Source organism: Bombina bombina, chromosome 7, assembly GCF_027579735.1.
Source record: "Bombina bombina isolate aBomBom1 chromosome 7, aBomBom1.pri, whole genome shotgun sequence".
In the NCBI taxonomy this organism is placed as follows: domain Eukaryota; kingdom Metazoa; phylum Chordata; class Amphibia; order Anura; family Bombinatoridae; genus Bombina; species Bombina bombina.
Window position 1 is genome coordinate 172,396,354 of NC_069505.1, and position 18,419 is coordinate 172,414,772.

The 18,419-nt window shown below is 44.8% G+C and overlaps 1 protein-coding gene across 1 annotated transcript in view; it reads left to right on the plus strand.

The window, feature by feature from the left end:
• Positions 1-18,419, plus strand: part of QSER1 (glutamine and serine rich 1) — a 368,580-nt gene that overhangs the window by 304,599 nt on the left and 45,562 nt on the right. The window lies entirely within an intron of this gene.

Below are 18,419 nucleotides of genomic sequence, written 5' to 3' on the forward strand. Positions count from 1 at the left end.
GTTGCTCATTCCAGACAGGCCTGGAAACCTAACCAGTCCTGGAACAAGGGCAAGCAGGCCAGAAAGCCTGCTGCTGCCCCCAAGACAGCATGAAGGAACGGCCCCCTATCCGGAAACGGATCTAGTGGGGGGCAGACTTTCTCTCTTCGCCCAGGCGTGGGCAAGAGATGTTCAGGATCCCTGGGCGTTGGAGATCATATCTCAGGGATATCTTCTGGACTTCAAAGCTTCTCCTCCACAAGGGAGATTTCATCTTTCAAGGTTATCAGCAAACCAGATAAAGAAAGAGGCATTCCTAAGCTGTGTGCAAGACCTCCTAGTAATGGGAGTGATCCATCCAGTTCCGCGGACGGAACAAGGACAGAGATTTTATTCAAATCTGTGGTTCCCAAGAAAGAGGGAACCTTCAGACCAATCTTGGATCTAAAGATCTTAAACAAATTCCTCATTCAAAATGGAAACTATTCGGACCATCCTACCCATGATCCAAGAGGGTTAGTACATGACCACAGTGGACTTAAAGGATGCCTACCTTCACATACCGATTTACAAAGATCATCATCGGTTTCTAAGGTTTGCCTTTCTAGACGGGCATTACCAATTTGTAGCTCTTCCCTTCGGGTTGGCCACTGCCCCGAGAATTTTTACAAAGGTTCTGGGCTCACTTCTGGCGGTTCTAAGACCGCGAGGCATAGTGGTGGCTCTGTATCTAGACGACATCCTGATACAGGCGTCAAGCTTTCAAATTGCCAAGTCTCATACAGAGATAGTTCTGGCATTTCTGAGGTCGCATGGGTGGAAAGTGAACGTGGAAAAGAGTTCTCTATCACCACTCACAAGAGTCTCCTTCCTAGGGATATAGATTCTGTAGAGATGAAAATTTACCTGACGGAGTCCAGGTTATCAAAACTTCTAAATGCTTGCCGTGTCCTTCATTCCATTCCACGCCCGTCAGTGGCTCAGTGCATGGAAGTAATCGGCTTAATGGTAGCGGCAATGGACATAGTACCATTTGCGCGCCTGCATCTGAGACCGCTGCAATTATGCATGCTAAGTCAGTGGAATGGGGATTACTCAGATTTGTCCCCTCTACTAAATCTGGATCAAGAGACCAGAGATTCTCTTCTCTGGTGGCTTTCTCGGGTCCATCTGTCCAAGGGTATGACCTTTCGCAGGCCAGATTGGACAATTGTAACAACAGATGCCAGCCTTCTAGGTTGGGGCGCAGTCTGGAACTCCCTGAAGGCTCAGGGATCGTGGACTCAGGAGGAGAAACTCCTCCCAATAAATATTCTGGAGTTAAGAGCAATATTCAATGCTCTTCTAGCTTGGCCTCAGTTAGCAACACTGAGGTTCATCAGATTTCAGTCGGACAACATCACGACTGTGGCTTACATCAACCATCAAGGGGGAACCCAGGAGTTCCCTAGCGATGTTAGAAGTCTCAAAGATAATTCGCTTTGCAGAGTCTCACTCTTGCCACCTGTCAGCAATCCACATCCCAGGCGTAGAGAACTGGGAGGCGGATTTTCTAAGTCGTCAGACTTTTCATCCGGGGGAGTGGGAACTCCATCCGGAGGTGTTTGCTCAACTGGTCCATCGTTGGGGCAAACCAGAACTGGATCTCATGGCGTCTCGCCAGAACGCCAAGCTTCCTTGTTACGGATCCAGGTCCAGGGACCCGGGAGCAACCCTGATAGATGCTCTAGCAGCTCCTTGGTTCTTCAACCTGGCCTATGTGTTTCCACCGTTTCCTCTGCTCCCTCGACTGATTGCCAAAATCAAACAGGAGAGAGCATCGGTAATTCTGATAGCACCTGCGTGGCCACGCAGGACCTGGTATGCAGACCTAGTGGACATGTCATCTCTTCCACCATGGACTCTAATACAAGGTCCTTTCAATCATCCAAATCTAATTTCTCTGAGACTGACTGCATGGAGATTGAACGCTTGATTCTATCAAGGCGTGGCTTCTCCGAGTCAGTCATTGATACCTTAATACAGGCTCGGAAGCCTGTCACCAGGAAAATCTACCATAAGATATGGCGTAAATATCTTTATTGGTGTGAATCCAAGAGTTACTCATGGAGTAAGGTTAGGATTCCTAGGATATTGTCCTTTCTCCAAGAGGGTTTGGACAAAGGCTTATCAGCTAGTTCTTTGAAAAGACAGATCTCTGCTCTGTCTATTGTTTTGCACAAGCGTCTGGCAGAAGTTCCAGATGTCCAGACATTTTGTCAGGCTTTGGTTAGGATTAAGCCTGTGTTTAAAACTGTTGCTCCCCCGTGGAGCTTAAACTTGGTTCTTAAAGTTCTTCAGGGAGTTCCGTTTGAACCCCTTCATTCCATTGATATTAAACTTTTATCTTGGAAAGTTCTGTTTTTGATGGCTATTTCCTCGGCTCGAAGAGTCTCTGACTTATCTGCCTTACATTGTGATTCTCCTTATCTGATTTTTCATTCAGACAAGTTAGTTCTGCGTACCAAACCTGGGTTTTACCTAAGGTGGTTTCTAACAGGAATATCAATCAAGAGATTGTTGTTCCATCATTGTGTCCTAATCCTTCTTCAAAGAAGGAACGTCTTTTGCATAATCTGGACGTAGTCCGTGCCTTGAAGTTTTACTTACAGGGTACTAAAGATTTTCGTCAAACATCTGCCCTGTTTGTCGTTTACTCTGGACAGAGGAGAGGTCAAAAAGCTTCGACAACCTCTCTCTCCTTTTGGCTTCGGAGCATAATACGCTTAGCCTATGAGACTGCTGGACAGCAGCCCCCTGAAAGGATTACAGCTCATTCTACTGGCTTCCACCTGGGCCTTTAAAAATGAGGCCTCTGAACAGATTTGCAAGGCTGCGACTTGGTCTTCGCTTCACACCTTTTCAAAATTTTACAAATTTGACACTTTTGCTTCTTCGGAGGCTGTTTTTGGGAGAGAGGTTCTACAGGCAGTGGTTCCTTCTGTTTAAGTTCCTGCCTTGTCCCTCCCATCATCCGTGTACTTTAGCTTTGGTATTGGTATCCCACAAGTAATGGATGATCCGTGGACTGGATACACTTAACAAGAGAAAACATAATTTATGCTTACCTGATAAATTTATTTCTCTTGTAGTGTATCCAGTCCACGGCCCTACCCTGTCCTTTTAAGGCAGGTCTAAATTTTAATTAAACTACAGTCACCACTGCACCCTATGGTTTCTCCTTTCTCGTCTTGTTTCGGTCGAATGACTGGATATGGCAGTGAGGGGAGGAGCTATATAGCAGCTCTGCTGTGGGTGATTCTCTTGCAACTTCCTGTTGGGAAGGAGAATATCCCACAAGTAATGGATGATCCGTGGACTGGATACACTACAAGAGAAATACATTTATCAGGTAAGCATAAATTATGTTTTTTCACGCCAGTATGTGTGGTGCAGCTTCTATTCCCGGCCGCTCACGTGTCCTCCGCACTTCTGGTTTTACGGAGCAGACTTTTGTAATCTCAGAAAACCTGTCTGCAATTTGAAGAGAGGTGTCGGCTTTATTTGCTGATCCGACTATCTGCAGTGGCTCTGGATCGTTAACCTGACAGTTCACAGACTTCTGCTTGCAAGTAAGATTTTAACACTGGCCTGGTAGGAACTTCAGATAATTTGTCTGAAGTTAATTTACATTAGTATTTTACACTTCATTATTTAATATTTTTTCAATAAAGAAAGTAAAAGATTTTTTTTTATTTTTTTATTTCAATTTAGTTAGTTCTGTTTATTGTTAGTGGGACCTGTCCTTGCATTATAGACTCTGAACAGGATCCTATCTCTCTGGATAAATGTTTGCTATGCTTAGAGAATCAGATTGCTCTACCAATGCAGTTTTGTTACTTATGTTTAGCAAAAACGTTAAAATTTAAAGAAAAAATTCTCCCTTCTGAGCCAAGTGTCTCTCAGGATTTTGCTGTGCGTGACATTCCGCAACTTTCTCCTAAAACGTTCCAAGCCTTAGTTGTATCTCATACTGTGCCTTCTGTGTCCTCTCAAACTCCTGGGGGTGTTTATTTACCTGGGAATTTTGCCGCTCAGATTACTTCAGCAGTGTCAGCGGCTAATCTGCTTTCTTTTCTTCGGGGAAGCGTAAGAGGAAATCTAAACATTTGCCTGCTACAAAGTTTTCTGACCCCTCTAAGTCGGCATTAGCCAATATTTCTCAATTGTCTGATGTGGAAAATTCTTCAGTAGCTTCTGAAGGTGAAATCTCAGACTCTGACACTTTAGCATAAAAATCTTCAGAATCTGAAGAAGTGAATTTTAGATTTAAGCTTGAACATTTCCGGTTACTACTCAAGGAGGTCCTAGCTACGTTAGACGACTCTGAACCTTTGGTTTCTGTTAACCCTTTCTAAATCGTCTAAACTGGATAGAGTTTATGATTCTCCATCTTCTGAGGAAGTTTTTCCTGTTTCAAGGAAGATGTCTGAAATTATTGCTCAGGAATAGGATAAACCAGGGGTTCCTTTTCTCTTGTAAGGTGTATCCAGTCCACGGATCATCCATTACTTGTGGGATATTCTCCTTCCCAACAGGAAGTTGCAAGAGGACACCCACAGCAAAGCTGCTATATAGCTCCTCCCCTAACTGCCATATCCAGTCATTCTCTTGCAACTCTCAACAAAGATGGAGGTAGTAAGAGGAGAGTGGTAAAATATAGTTAGTTTTTTCTTTAATCAAAAGTTTATTTTCAAATAGTACCGGAGTTGTACTATTTTATCTCAGGCAGTATTTAGAAGAAGAATCTGCCTGCGTTTTTCTATGATCTTAGCAGCTTGTAACTAAGATCCACTGCTGTTCTCACATATGTCTGAGGAGTGAGGTAACTTCAGAGGGAGAATGGCGTGCAGGTTATCCTGCTATTGAGGTATGTGCAGTTTTAAGTTTTTCTAGGGACTAGAAAATGCTGCTGGTATCTGATTAATGTAAGTTAAGCCTTAAAACAGTGATTTAATAGCGACTTGTATCAGGCTTACTACCAGAGATATATACTCTGATAATATGGCAATATAAAACGTTTGCTGGCATGTTTAATCGTTTTTATATATGCTTTGGTGATAAAACTTATTGGGGCCTAGTTTTTTCCACATGGCTGGCTTGATTTTTGCCTGAGTCTTTCCACTGTTGTAGTATGAGTGGGAGGGGCCTATTTTAGCGCTTTTTTGCGCAGTTAAAATTACAGACAGAGACATTCAGCTTCCCTCAGCAGTCCCCTGCATGCTATAGGACATCTCTGAAGGGCTCTAAAGTCTTCAAAAGTCGTTTATTGAGGAAGGTAGGGGCCACAGCTGAGCTGTGGCAGTTGTGACTGTTTAAAAAACGTTTATTTCGTTTTTTTTATCCATTTTTTGCATTAAGGGGTTAATCATCCATTTGCAAGTGGGTGCAATGCTCTGCTAACCTATTACATACACTGTAAAAAATTTCGTTTGATTTACTGCCTTTTTTCACTGTTTTTCAAATTTTGACAAAATTTGTTTCTCTTAAAGGCACAGTACCGTTTTTTTATATTTGCTTGTTAACTTGTTTTAAAGTGTTTTCCAAGCTTGCTAGTCTCATTGCTAGTCTGTACAAACATGTCTGACATAGAGGAAACTCCTTGTTCATTATGTTTACAAGCCATGGTGGAACCCCATATGAGAATGTGTACTAAATGTATTGATTTCACTTTAAACAATAAAGATCAGCTTTTGTCTTTAAAAAATTTGTCACCAGAGGATTCTGACGAGGGGGAAGTTATGCCGACTAACTCTCCCCACGTGTCAGACCCTTTGACTCCTGCTCAAGGGACTCACGCTCAAATGGCGCAAAGTACATCAAGGACGCCCATAGCGATTGCTTTACAAGACATGGCGGCAGTCATGGATAATACACTGTCAGCAGTATTAGCCAGACTGCCTGAATTTAGAGGAAAGCGTGATAGCTCTGGTGTTAGGCGTAATACAGAGCATACAGACGCTTTAAGAGCCATGTCTGATACTGCCTCACAATATGCAGAAGCTGAGGAAGGAGAGCTTCAGTCTGTGGGTGATATCTCTGACTCAGGGAAACCTGATTCTGATATTTCTACTTTTAAATTTAAGCTTGACAACCTCCGTGTTTTGCTTAGGGAGGTTTTAGCTGCTCTGAATGACTGTGACACAATTGCAGTGCCAGAGAAATTGTGTAGACTGGATAAATACTTTGCAGTGCCGGTGTGTACTGAGGTTTTTCCAATACCTAAAAGGTTTACAGAAATTATTAATAAAGAGTGGGATAGACCCGGTGTGCCGTTTTCCCCCCTCCTATTTTTAGAAAAATGTTTCCCATAGACGCCACCACACGGGACTTATGGCAGACGGTCCCTAAGGTGGAGGGAGCAGTTTCTACTTTAGCAAAGCGTACTACTATCCCTGTCGAGGACAGTTGTGCGTTTTCAGATCCTATGGATAAAAAATTAGAGGGTTACCTTAAGAAAATGTTTATTCAACAAGGTTTTATCCTGCAGCCCCTTGCATGCATTACTCCTGTCACTGCTGCTGCGGCGTTCTGGTTTGAGTCTCTGGAAGAGGCTTTACAGACAACGACTCCATTGGAGGACATACTTAACAAGCTTAGAGCACTTAAGCTAGCTAATTCTTTTGTTTCTGATGCCATTGTTCATTTGACTAAACTAACGGCTAAGAATTCTGGATTTGCCATCCAGGCGCGTAGACAGCATGAAGGAATGGCCCCCTATCCGGTAACGGATCTTGTAGGGGGCAGACTTTCTCTCTTCGCCCAGGCGTGGGCAAGAGATGTTCAGGATCCCTGCTCGTTGGAGATTATATCTCAGGGGTATCTTCTGGACTTCAAGGCTTCTCCTCCACAAGGGAGATTTCACCTTTCACGATTATCTGTCAACCAGATAAAGAAAGAGGCATTCTTACACTGTGTGCAAGACCTCCTAGTTATGGGAGTGATCCATCCAGTTCCAAAGGAGGGACAGGGATTTTACTCAAATCTGTTTGTGGTTCCCAAAAAAGAGGGAACCTTCAGACCAATCTTGGATCTAAAGATCTTAAACAAATTCCTCAGAGTTCCATCATTCAAAATGGAAACTATTCGGACCATCCTACCTATGATCCAGGAGGGTCAATATATGACTACGGTGGATCTAAAGGATGCTTACCTTCACATTCCGATACACAAATATCATCGGTTCCTAAGGTTTGCCTTTCTGGACAGGCATTACCAGTTTGTGGCTCTTCCCTTCGGGTTAGCTACAGCCCCAAGAATTTTTACAAAGGTTCTGGGGTCGCTTCTGGCGGTCCTAAGGCCGCGGGGCATAGCAGTGGCCCCTTACCTAGACGACATCCTGATACAGGCGTCAAATTTCCAAATTGCCAAGTCCCATACGGACATAGTTCTGGCATTTCTGAGGTCGCACGGGTGGAAAGTGAACGAGGAAAAGAGTTCAATGTCCCCACTCACAAGAGTCTCCTTCCTAGGGACTCTGATAGATTCTGTAGAAATGAAAATTTACCTCACAGAGTCCAGGTTATCAAAACTTCTAAATTCTTGCCGTGTTCTCCATTCTATTCCGCGCCCTTCGGTGGCTCAGTGCATGGAGGTAATCGGCTTAATGGTAGCGGCAATGGACATAGTTCCGTTTACGCGCCTACATCTCAGACCGCTGCAACTATGCATGCTCAGTCAGTGGAATGGGAATTACACAGATTTGTCCCCTCTACTAAATCTGGATCAAGTGACCAGAGATTCTCTTCTCTGGTGGCTATCTCGGGTCCATCTGTCCAAAGGTATGACCTTTTGCAGGCCAGATTGGACAATTGTAACGACAGATGCCAGCCTTCTAGGTTGGGGTGCAGTCTGGAACTCCCTGAAGGCTCAGGGATCGTGGACTCAGGAGGAGAAACTCCTCCCAATAAATATTCTGGAATTGAGGGCAATAGTCAATGCTCTTCAGGCTTGGCCTCAGTTAACAACCCTGAGGTTCATCAGATTTCAGTCGGACAACATCACGACTGTGGCTTACATCAACCATCAAGGGAGAATAAGGAGTTCCTTAGCGATGTTAGAAGTCTCCAAAATAATTCGCTGGGCAGAGAAACACTCTTGCTACCTATCAGCGATCCATATCCCAGGTGTAGAGAACTGGGAGGCGGATTTTCTAAGTCGTCAGACTTTTCATCCAGGGGGGTGGGAACTCAATCCGGAGGTGTTAGCTCAATTGATTCATCGTTGGGGCAAACCAGAACGCCAAGCTTCCTTATTACGGATCCAGGTCCAGGGACCCAGAAGCGACGCTGATAGATGCTCTAGCAGCGCCTTGGTCTTTCAACCTGGCTTACGTGTTTCCACCGTTTCCTCTGCTCCCTCGACTGATTGCCAAAATCAAGCAGGAGAGAGCATCAGTGATTTTGATCGCGCCTGCGTGGCCACGCAGGACCTGGTATGCAGACCTAGTGGACATGTCATCCTTTCCACCTTGGACTCTGCCTTTGAGACGAGACCTTCTACTTCAAGGTCCTTTCAATCATCCAAATCTAATTTCTCTGAGACTGACTGCATGGAGATTGAACGCTTGATTTTATCAAAGCGTGGCTTCTCCGAGTCTGTCATTGATACCTTAATACAGGCACGAAAGCCTGTTACCAGGAAAATCTACCATAAGATATGGCGTAAATATCTTTATTGGTGTGAATCCAAGGGCTACTCATGGAGTAAGGTCAGGATTCCAAGGATATTATCTTTTCTCCAAGAGGGTTTGGAGAAAGGATTATCAGCTAGTTCTTTGAAGGGACAGATCTTCACTGTCTATTCTTTTGCCCAAGCGTCTGGCGGATGTTCCAGACGATCAGGCGTTTTGTCAGGCGTTGGTAAGAATCAAGCCTGTGTTTAAACCTGTTGCTCCTCCATGGAGCTTAAATTTGGTTCTTAAAGTTCTTCAAGGGGTTCCGTTTGAACCTCTTCATTCCATAGATATCAAGCTTTTATCTTGGAAAGTTCTTTTTTTGATGGCTATTTCCTCGGCTCGTAGAGTCATCCGAGTTATCTGCTTTACAATGTAATTCTCCTTATCTGATCTTCCATGCAGATAAGGTAGTTCTGCGTACAAAACCTGGGTTTTTGCCTAAGCTGGTATCTACTAAGAATATCAATCAAGAAATTGTTGTTCCATCATTGTGTCCTAATCCTTCTTCAAAGAAGGAACGTCTTTTACATAATCTGGACGGGGTTCATGCTTTAAAGTTTTACTTACAAGCTACCAAAGATTTTCGTCAAACATCTGCTTTGTTTGTTGTTTACTCTGGACAGAGAAGAGGTCAAAAGGCTTCGGCAACCTCTCTTTCTTTTTGGCTAAGAAGCATAATCCGCTTAGCCTATGAGACTTCTGGACAGCAGCCTCCTGAAAGGATTACAGCTCATTCTACTAGAGCTGTGGCTTCCACTTGGGCCTTTAAAAATGAGGCTTCTGTTGAACAGATTTGCAAGGCGGCGACTTGGTCTTCGCTTCATACTTTTTCAAAATTCTACAAATTTAATACTTTTGCTTCTTCGGAGGCTATTTTTGGGAGAAAGGTTTTACAGGCAGTGGTACCTTCCGTTTAAGTACCTGCTTTGTCCCTCCCTTCATCCGTGTACTTTAGCTTTGGTATTGGTATCCCACAAGTAATGGATGATCCGTGGACTGGATACACCTTACAAGAGAAAACACAATTTCTCTTGTTAAGTGTGTTCAGTCCACGGGTCATCCATTACTTATGGGATATATTCTCCTTCCCAACAGGAAGTTGCAAGAGGATCACCCAAGCAGAGCTGCTATATAGCTCCTCCCCTCACATGTCATACCCAGTCATTCTCTTGCAACCCTCAACAAAGGAGGAGGTCGCGAGAGGAGCTGGAGTTTTTACTTAACTATTAACTATTCTTCAATCAAAAGTTTGTTATTTTAAATGGCACCGGAGTGTGCTGTTTTTCTATCTCAGGCAGTATTTGGAAGAAGAAACTGCCTGCGTTTTTTTATCTATGATCTTAGCAGGCGTAACTAAGATCCACTGGCTGTTCTCGACATTCTGAGGAGTGGGGTAACTTCAGACTGGGAATAGCATGCGGGGTCCTCCGCAAATGAGGTATGTGCGGTACTTTATTTTCTGGGAATGGAATTGACTAAGAAAATACTGCTTTTACCGTATGATGTAAGTACAGCCTTAAATGCAGTAGTAGCAACTGGTATCAGGCTGATAAATGTATGCGCAGTCGAGTTATATTCTAGGGACTAGAATTTGACTGAGAAAATACTGTTAACACTGAAATAATACTTAAGCCTTCTCTGCAGTGGTAGCGACTGATAGCAGGCTTAGTGATAGCTTTGCATGACATTGAAAAATGTTGTTTTTTAATAAAACGTTTACTGGCATGTTATTCGTTTTTTTGTGAGGTACTTTGGTGATAAATCGCTTTGGGCATGATTTTTTCCACATGGCTAACATATTTTTCTGCATGCAATCCGTTATATCAGGGCTCCCACTGTTGTGATTGGAGTGGGAGGGCCCTTGTTTTAGCGCCTTGTTGCGCAGTTAAAATTATTGCACAGTCTTTCTGCTTCTTCCTCCTTGATCCAGGACGTCTCTAGAGAGCTCAGGGGTCTGCAAATTTCATTTGTGAGGGAGGTAATCAGTCACAGCAGATCTGTGACAGTGTGCTGACTGTGATTAAAAGCGTTAAATCTTAATTGATATCTGTTTTATCCGTTTTGGTTATCGAGGGGTTAATCATCCTTTTGCTAATGGGTGCAATCCTCTGCTAATAGTACACTTCTTGTTAAGAATTGTTTAATTATATCTGTATTTTTGAAGCGCTGCAGCGTTTTTTATATTGCTTGTAAAACTTATTGAAAGTGATTTCCAAGCTTGTTATTTTCATTGCTAAGTCTGTTTTAACATGTCTGATTCAGAGGAAACTGTTTGTTCATCATGTTCAAAAGCCAATGTGGAGCCCAATAGAACGATGTGTACCAATTGTATTGATATTGCTTTGAATAAAAGTCAATCTGTACCGATAAAGAAGCTATCACCAGACAACGAGGGGGAAGTTATGCCGCCTAACTCTCCTCACGTGTCAGTACCTGCGTCTCCCGCTCGGGAGATGCGTAGGATTGAGACGCCTAGTACATCTAGGCCCTTACAAATCACTTTACATGATATGGCTAATGTTATGAAAGAAGTATTATATAATATGCCCGAATTAAGGGGCAAACGCGATAGCTCTGGGTTAAGGACAGAGCGCGCTGATGACACGAGAGCCATGTCTGATACTGCGTCACAACTTGCAGAACATGAGGACGGTGAGCTTCATTCTGTCGGTGACGGTTCTGATTCGGGGAGACCGGATTCAGAAATTTTAAATTTAAGCTTGAGAACCTCCGTGTGTTACTAGGGGAGGTATTAGCAGCTCTGAATGATTGCGACACGGTGGCAATTCCAGAGAAATTGTGTAGGTTGGATAGATACTATGCGGTACCGGTGTGTACTGACGTTTTTCCTATACCAAAAAGACTTACAGAAATTATCAGTAAAGAGTGGGATAGACCCGGTGTGCCTTTTTCCCCTCCCCCGATATTTAGAAAAATGTTCCCTATAGACGCCACCACACGAGACTTATGGCAGACGGTCCCTAAGGTGGAGGGAGCAGTTTCTACGTTAGCCAAGCGTACCACTATCCCGGTGGAGGATAGCTGTGCTTTCTCAGATCCAATGGATAAAAAATTAGAGGGTTACCTTAAGAAAATGTTTGTTCAACAAGGTTTTATATTACAGCCTCTTGCATGCATTGCGCCTGTCACTGCTGCAGCGGCATTCTGGTTTGAGTCTCTGGAAGAGGCGATTCGCACAGCACCATTGGATGAGTCTTTGAGCAAGATTAGAACCCTTAAGCTGGCTAATGCGTTTGTTTCGGATGCCGTAGTGCATCTAACCAAACTTACGGCTAAAAATTCCGGATTCGCCATACAGGCGCTCAGAGCGCTCTAGCTTAAATCCTGGTCAGCGGATGTAACTTCCAAGTCTAAACTACTTAACATTCCTTTCAAAGGGCAGACCTTATTCGGGCCCGGCTTGAAGGAAATTATTGCTGACATTACGGGAGGTAAGGGCCACGCCCTTCCTCAGGACAGGGCCAAACCAAAGGCCAAACAGTCTAATTTCCGTGCCTTTCGTAACTTCAAGGCAGGAGCAGCATCGACTTCCTCCGCTCCAAAACAGGAAGGAACTACTGCTCGTTACAGACAAGGTTGGAAAGGCAAACAGTCATGGAACAAGGGCAAGCAGGCCAGAAAGCCTACTCCCGCCCCTAAGACAGCATGAAGTCAGGGCCCCCTATCCAGAGACGGATTTAGTGGGGGGCAGACTTTCTCTCTTTGCTCAGGCTTGGGCAAGAGATGTGCAGGATCCCTGGACATTAAAGATTATATCTCAGGGATACCTTCTGGATTTCAAATCCTCTCCTCCACAAGGGAGGTTCCATCTTTCGAGGTTATCGACAAACCTAGTAAAGAGAGAGGCATTTCTACAATGTGTACAAGACCTCTTAATCATGGGGGTGATCCACTCAGTTCCGCGATCGGAACAGGGACAAGGATTTTACTCAAATCTATTTGTGGTTCCCAAAAAAGAGGGAGCCTTCAGACCAATCTTGGACTTAAAGATCTTAAACAAATTCCTAAGGGTACCATCGTTCAAGATGGAAACCATTCGAACCATCCTACCAATGATCCAAGAGGGTCAATATATGACCACAGTGGACTTAAAGGATGCTTACCTTCACATACCGATTCACAAAGATCATTATCGGTACCTAAGGTTTGCCTTTCTAGACAGGCATTACCAGTTTGTGGCTCTTCCCTTCGGGTTAGCCACGGCCCCGAGAATTTTTACGAAGGTTCTGGGTTCACTTCTGGCGGTACTAAGACCACGAGGCATAGCGGTGGCTCCGTACCTAGACGACATTCTGATACAAGCGTCAAGTTTTCAAAATGCAAAGTCTCATACAGAGATAGTTCTAGCATTTCTGAGGTCGCATGGGTGGAAAGTGAACGTGGAAAAGAGTTCTCTGTTACCACTCACACGGGTTTCTTTTCTAGGGACTCTTATAGATTCTGTAGAGATGAAGATTTACCTGACGGAGTCCAGGTTATCAAAGATTCTCAATGCTTGCCGTGTCCTTCATTCCATTCCAAGCCCATCGGTAGCTCAGTGCATGGAGGTAATCGGCTTAATGGTAGCGGCAATGGACATAGTGCCATTTGCGCGCCTGCATCTCAGACCACTGCAACTATGCATGCTCAGTCAATGGAACGGGGATTACTCAGATCTGTCCCCTTTGCTAAATCTGGACCAGGAGACCAGGGATTCGCTTCTCTGGTGGTTGTCACCGGTTCATCTGTCCAAAGGAATGACCTTTCGCAGGCCAGATTGGACGATTGTAACAACGGATGCCAGCCTTCTAGGCTGGGGAGCAGTCTGGAATTCCCTGAAGGCTCAGGGATCGTGGACTCAGGAGGAGAAACTCCTCCCAATAAACATTCTAGAATTAAGAGCAATATTCAATGCTCTTCTGGCTTGGCCTCAGTTAGCAAAGCTGAGGTTCATCAGATTTCAGGTGGACAATATCACGACTGTGGCTTACATCAATCATCAAGGGGGAACCAGGAGTTCCCTAGCGATGTTGGAAGTCTCGAAGATAATTCGCTGGGCAGAGTCTCACTCTTGCCACCTGTCAGCGATTCACATCCCAGGCGTAGAGAACTGGGAGGCGGATTTCCTAAGTCGCCAGACTTTTCATCCGGGAGAGTGGGAACTTCACCCGGAGGTATTTGCTCAACTGATTCGTCGTTGGGGCAAACCGGATCTGGATCTCATGGCATCTCGCCAGAACGCGAAGCTTCCTTGTTACGGATCCAGGTCCAGGGACCCGGGAGCGGTGCTGGTAGATGCATTAGCAGCCCCTTGGGTTTTCAACATAGCTTATGTGTTTCCACCATTTCCGTTGCTACCTCGGCTGATTGCCAGGATCAAACAGGAGAGGGCATCGGTAATTCTGATAGCGCCTGCGTGGCCACGCAGGACCTGGTATGCAGACCTAGTGGACATGTCGTCCTGTCCACCATGGTCTCTTCCTCTGAGGCAGGACCTTCTAATTCAGGGTCCTTTCAACCATCCAAACCTAATTTCTCTGAGGCTGACTGCCTGGAAATTGAACGCTTGATTCTATCAAAGCGTGGGTTTTCGGATTCGGTTATTGATACATTAATACAGGCTCGGAAACCTGTGACAAGAAAAATTTACCATAAGATATGGCGTAAATATTTATATTGGTGTGAATCCAAGAGTTACTCATGGAGTAAGGTTAGGATTCCTAGGATATTAGCCTTTCTACAAGAGGGTTTAGAAAAGGGTTTATCCGCTAGTTCGCTAAAGGGACAGATTTCAGCTCTGTCTATTCTTTTACACAAACGTCTGGCAGAGCATCCAGACGTCCAGGCCTTTTGTCAGGCTTTGGCTAGAATTAAACCTGTGTTTAAAGCTGTTGCTCCTCCGTGGAGCTTAAACTTGGTTCTTAAAGTTCTTCAGGGTGTTCCGTTTGAACCCCTTCATTCCATTGATATTAAGCTTTTATCTTGGAAAGTTTTGTTTTTGATGGCTATTTCCTCGGCTCGAAGAGTCTCTGAGTTATCTGCCTTACATTGTGATTCTCCTTATCTGATCTTTCATTCAGATAAAGTTGTTCTGCGTACAAAACCTGGGTTTTTACCTAAGGTGGTTTCTAACAAGAATATCAATCAAGAGATTGTTGTTCCATCATTATGTCCTAATCCTTCTTCAAAGAAGGAACATCTTTTGCATAATCTAGACGTAGTCCGTGCCTTGAAGTTTTACTTACAGGCTACTAAAGATTTTCGCCAAACATCTAACCTGTTTGTTGTTTACTCTGGACAGAGGAGAGGTCAGAAGGCCTTGGCAACCTCCCTTTCTTTTTGGCTTCGGAGTATAATCCGTTTAGCCTATGAGACTGCTGGACAGCAGCCTCCTGAAAGGATTACAGCTCATTCTACTAGAGCTGTGGCTTCCCTTCATACTTTTTCCAAATTTTCCAAATTTGATACTTTTGCTTCTTCGGAGGCTGTTTTTGGGAGAAAGGTTCTACAGGCAGTGGTTCCTTCCGTTTAAGTTCCTGCCTTGTCCCTCCCATCATCCGTGTACTTTAGCTTTGGTATTGGTATCCCACAAGTAATGGATGATCCGTGGACTGGATACACTTAACAAGAGAAAACATAATTTATGCTTACCTGATAAATTTATTTCTCTTGTAGTGTATCCAGTCCACGGCCCGCCCTGTCCTTTTCAGGCAGGTCTAAATTTTAATTAAACTACAGTCACCACTGCACCCTATGGTTTCTCCTTTCTCGGCTTGTTTCGGTCGAATGACTGGATATGGCAGTGAGGGGAGGAGCTATATAGCAGCTCTGCTGTGGGTGATCCTCTTGCAACTTCCTGTTGGGAAGGAGAATATCCCACAAGTAATGGATGATCTGTAGACTGGATACACTACAAGAGAAATAAATTTATCAGGTAAGCATAAATTATGTTTTTTCTTTTGTCCTGGCGGAGGTATGTTGCGCCTTTCGTTCTACACTGGTGCGCCTTCGTTTTTCTACTAAGGCACGTTTTTGGCGTTGCTGGAGGATCCCACTCTTAATGGTTCTGGGGATTCTCAGTCTTAGACATAGATATAAGGGGATGCAGTAATCTTCTTATAGTCTTTGTTATTTGTGTATCCTTTGCCAGTTCTGAGCTTGGAAGTCTTTGACCCCTGTTGGGCTGGTCCTGCGGGTCTGTCCGTTCTTCCTGGGCGATAACCTACGGGTTGCCTTATCTTTTATTTTCATCCGGTGAGGATGATATTTATTTGGTCTAAAGCTCATGTTGGGGGTGCTGTTTCCTTTGGGAACTTTCTTCTCTGAAATTGAAACTCGTGATTTTGTGGTTGCACTGTTTACAAAAGTCTGTCTGACTGTTCTTTATCCCTCCATCTCGGGGGAGACTCTATGTGGCCTTGACAGTGCTGAGGCCCTTGGTTTCAGGCTGGTTCTGACTGAGTACAAATCCTTCTGCCTTTGAGGCCTAGATCAGACACATAGCACCTTTTTATGTCCGGTTGGTCCGGTGACGGCGCCTAGTGATCACAATGTGATTTGTTGTTTTTTGTTTTATTTTACAAGCTTAAACTAGCATCCTGAGAGGACTTAAGGGTCAGTGGTTGCTTAGAGGCATGGGGGATTGGTTCAGTCCTCATTCGCCTTTCAATCTAGTGGGCCGGGACTCCGTTGAGGTCCGTGGCGATATGCTCAGTCGTTTCCGATTTTTTTTTCCGGGAACTAGAGTGTTCCTTCCCGTTGTGGGTTGGAGGCTTGGAGGATTTAGGTCCTTCATACCGCCGTTCTTACGGTTTTGCCTTTCATGGTCTCTTTGGAAGTGTCCTTTTAGGACTTGATCCTTCTAGAGGTTCTGTTCCTTTGGGTCAAGACTTTTTGGACTTCGTCCGTTTTTTCTGGCGGCTTTGACCTCTTAATTAGGACATGAAGACTGTGAGGCTCTGTCTTCCTTTGGGAGTTGGTCATCTCCATATCAGGGGAGATAGGAGGTGTTGTCTCTTTTTCTAAGCTTTTGCTTCGGGGATGTTTTTCTGCCTGGGTTCGGGATGCTTTGCATTCCTTCTCCCTTGGGTGTGGTCCTCTGGAACGTTAATCTGAAAGGATTATGGAGACTAGCCTTTCTTTCTACTCTCTTTCGGGTGACTCTGTTCTTGTTTTCATTTCCCTTAGTGTTGCCCTTGGGGCCTTTGGGCTCTAGAGAAATTGCGTGACTTTGTTGCGGCCTAGCAAGGGGTGTTGTCCTCCGGCTAAGGGTGTTCTCTTCCCTTTGGGCTGGGAATTACGAGTGAGTCCTGTACTCCGGGTTTCCTGATTTTCATTCCCTGTGAGGTCTGATTGCTTCAGACTGGGTATCTTGTGTTCCCTGGGGGTGTCGTTCGTTCTAGGATTATTCTGGGTCCAGGGTTCTTGTCTTGGATCCTTCTTGAATGTCTGGAGACTTAAGTTTTTTCAGGGACCCTATTTTGCGACATAGGGGGTAGCTCATTGGGCTTGCAAGCAGGAGGCCAGAGTTCATATCTACCTTCGGGTACTGGTTATAAACTTGAAGGCCTGACTTGTCCTTTGGACAGAGTGTGCTCCTCTTCATGAGGAGTTTTTTTCTCTGTTGGGTCAACTGTGGTGTCTGGATGATTTTTTCACTCGGTCCTTGTTTTGATCATACTATGGCTTCATGTCTTGTGGACATGTACGCTGTTCTCATCTATGCCCTTCTCTTTTGAGGGGATAGTTGGTCTTCCCTAAGAGCTGGGGTTTCCTCTCTCTGGAGGGTCTTTGTCCTGCCCTGTGTGTAGGAGGTTGGATCAGGTGGCTTATTTCTGTAAGGGGCAGCATCTGCTGCTCTGTAGGCTCTGTTCCACCTGTGGGAATTTGATCTCTTTACGTAGACTGTCTTAAGAGAGCTGTGACAGGTCTTCCTACAGATCTATTGCACTTTTCTCTGTTCCAGGTCCCAGGGGGTTCTCCTTGGGAGTGCCTTATTTTGGAGAAGCGGATTGGGTTGGCACCCAAGCTCTGTTGGGGTGGGTGAGTCACCCCTTTTTCTTTCCATTCCCTGGGGGCTTGTGGGTGGGGTCTTTCTGTCCCCCCTGTCTATCAGACATATGTGTCTCTTGGACTAGTCCGGTGTTGGAGCAGGATCTGGATCTGTTGCTCTGCTAAATTCATCCTCGAAGCATTTGAGGTGCGGTAAGCCTCTTGAGGTTTCTCCTTTCTCCATGTTCAAGATTTGTGGGAAGGACTGGCGGCTCTTAGCGACTTGGGGACCTTCGTCTTCAGTTGCTTTTTAGAATGCGGTTGCACTGTGTTAGGGGAAGATCCTCTTCTTTTTCAGACTCCCGGCTTTATCCCGTGGTTTCTGTTTTTCTGAGGTCTGGGCGTTGCCTCCCCTTGTTTCTATGAGACTGGTGGGTCTCTGCTGGTCTGGAGTTCCTTATACTAGCTGGTCAGCTAGCTCAGCATACTAATGCACTGTGGCTACGCTGCACTGTAGCAAACCGAGGGTTGCAAGTTCGATCCCCGGCGAGGTCTACTCAGCCCTCCTCCTTTCGAGGTTGATAAGATGAGCAGCGCCTTGAGTCACTTAAGGGTGATTAGCCGCGCTTTACAAGTACATTCCTGTTTTCTCTGTGTTTTTTCTTCTTTGTGGAAGAATATGGTAGCTTGTTCCCTTTCTTTAGTAAAGGGTGTGTTGTTTGCAGGCCGACTG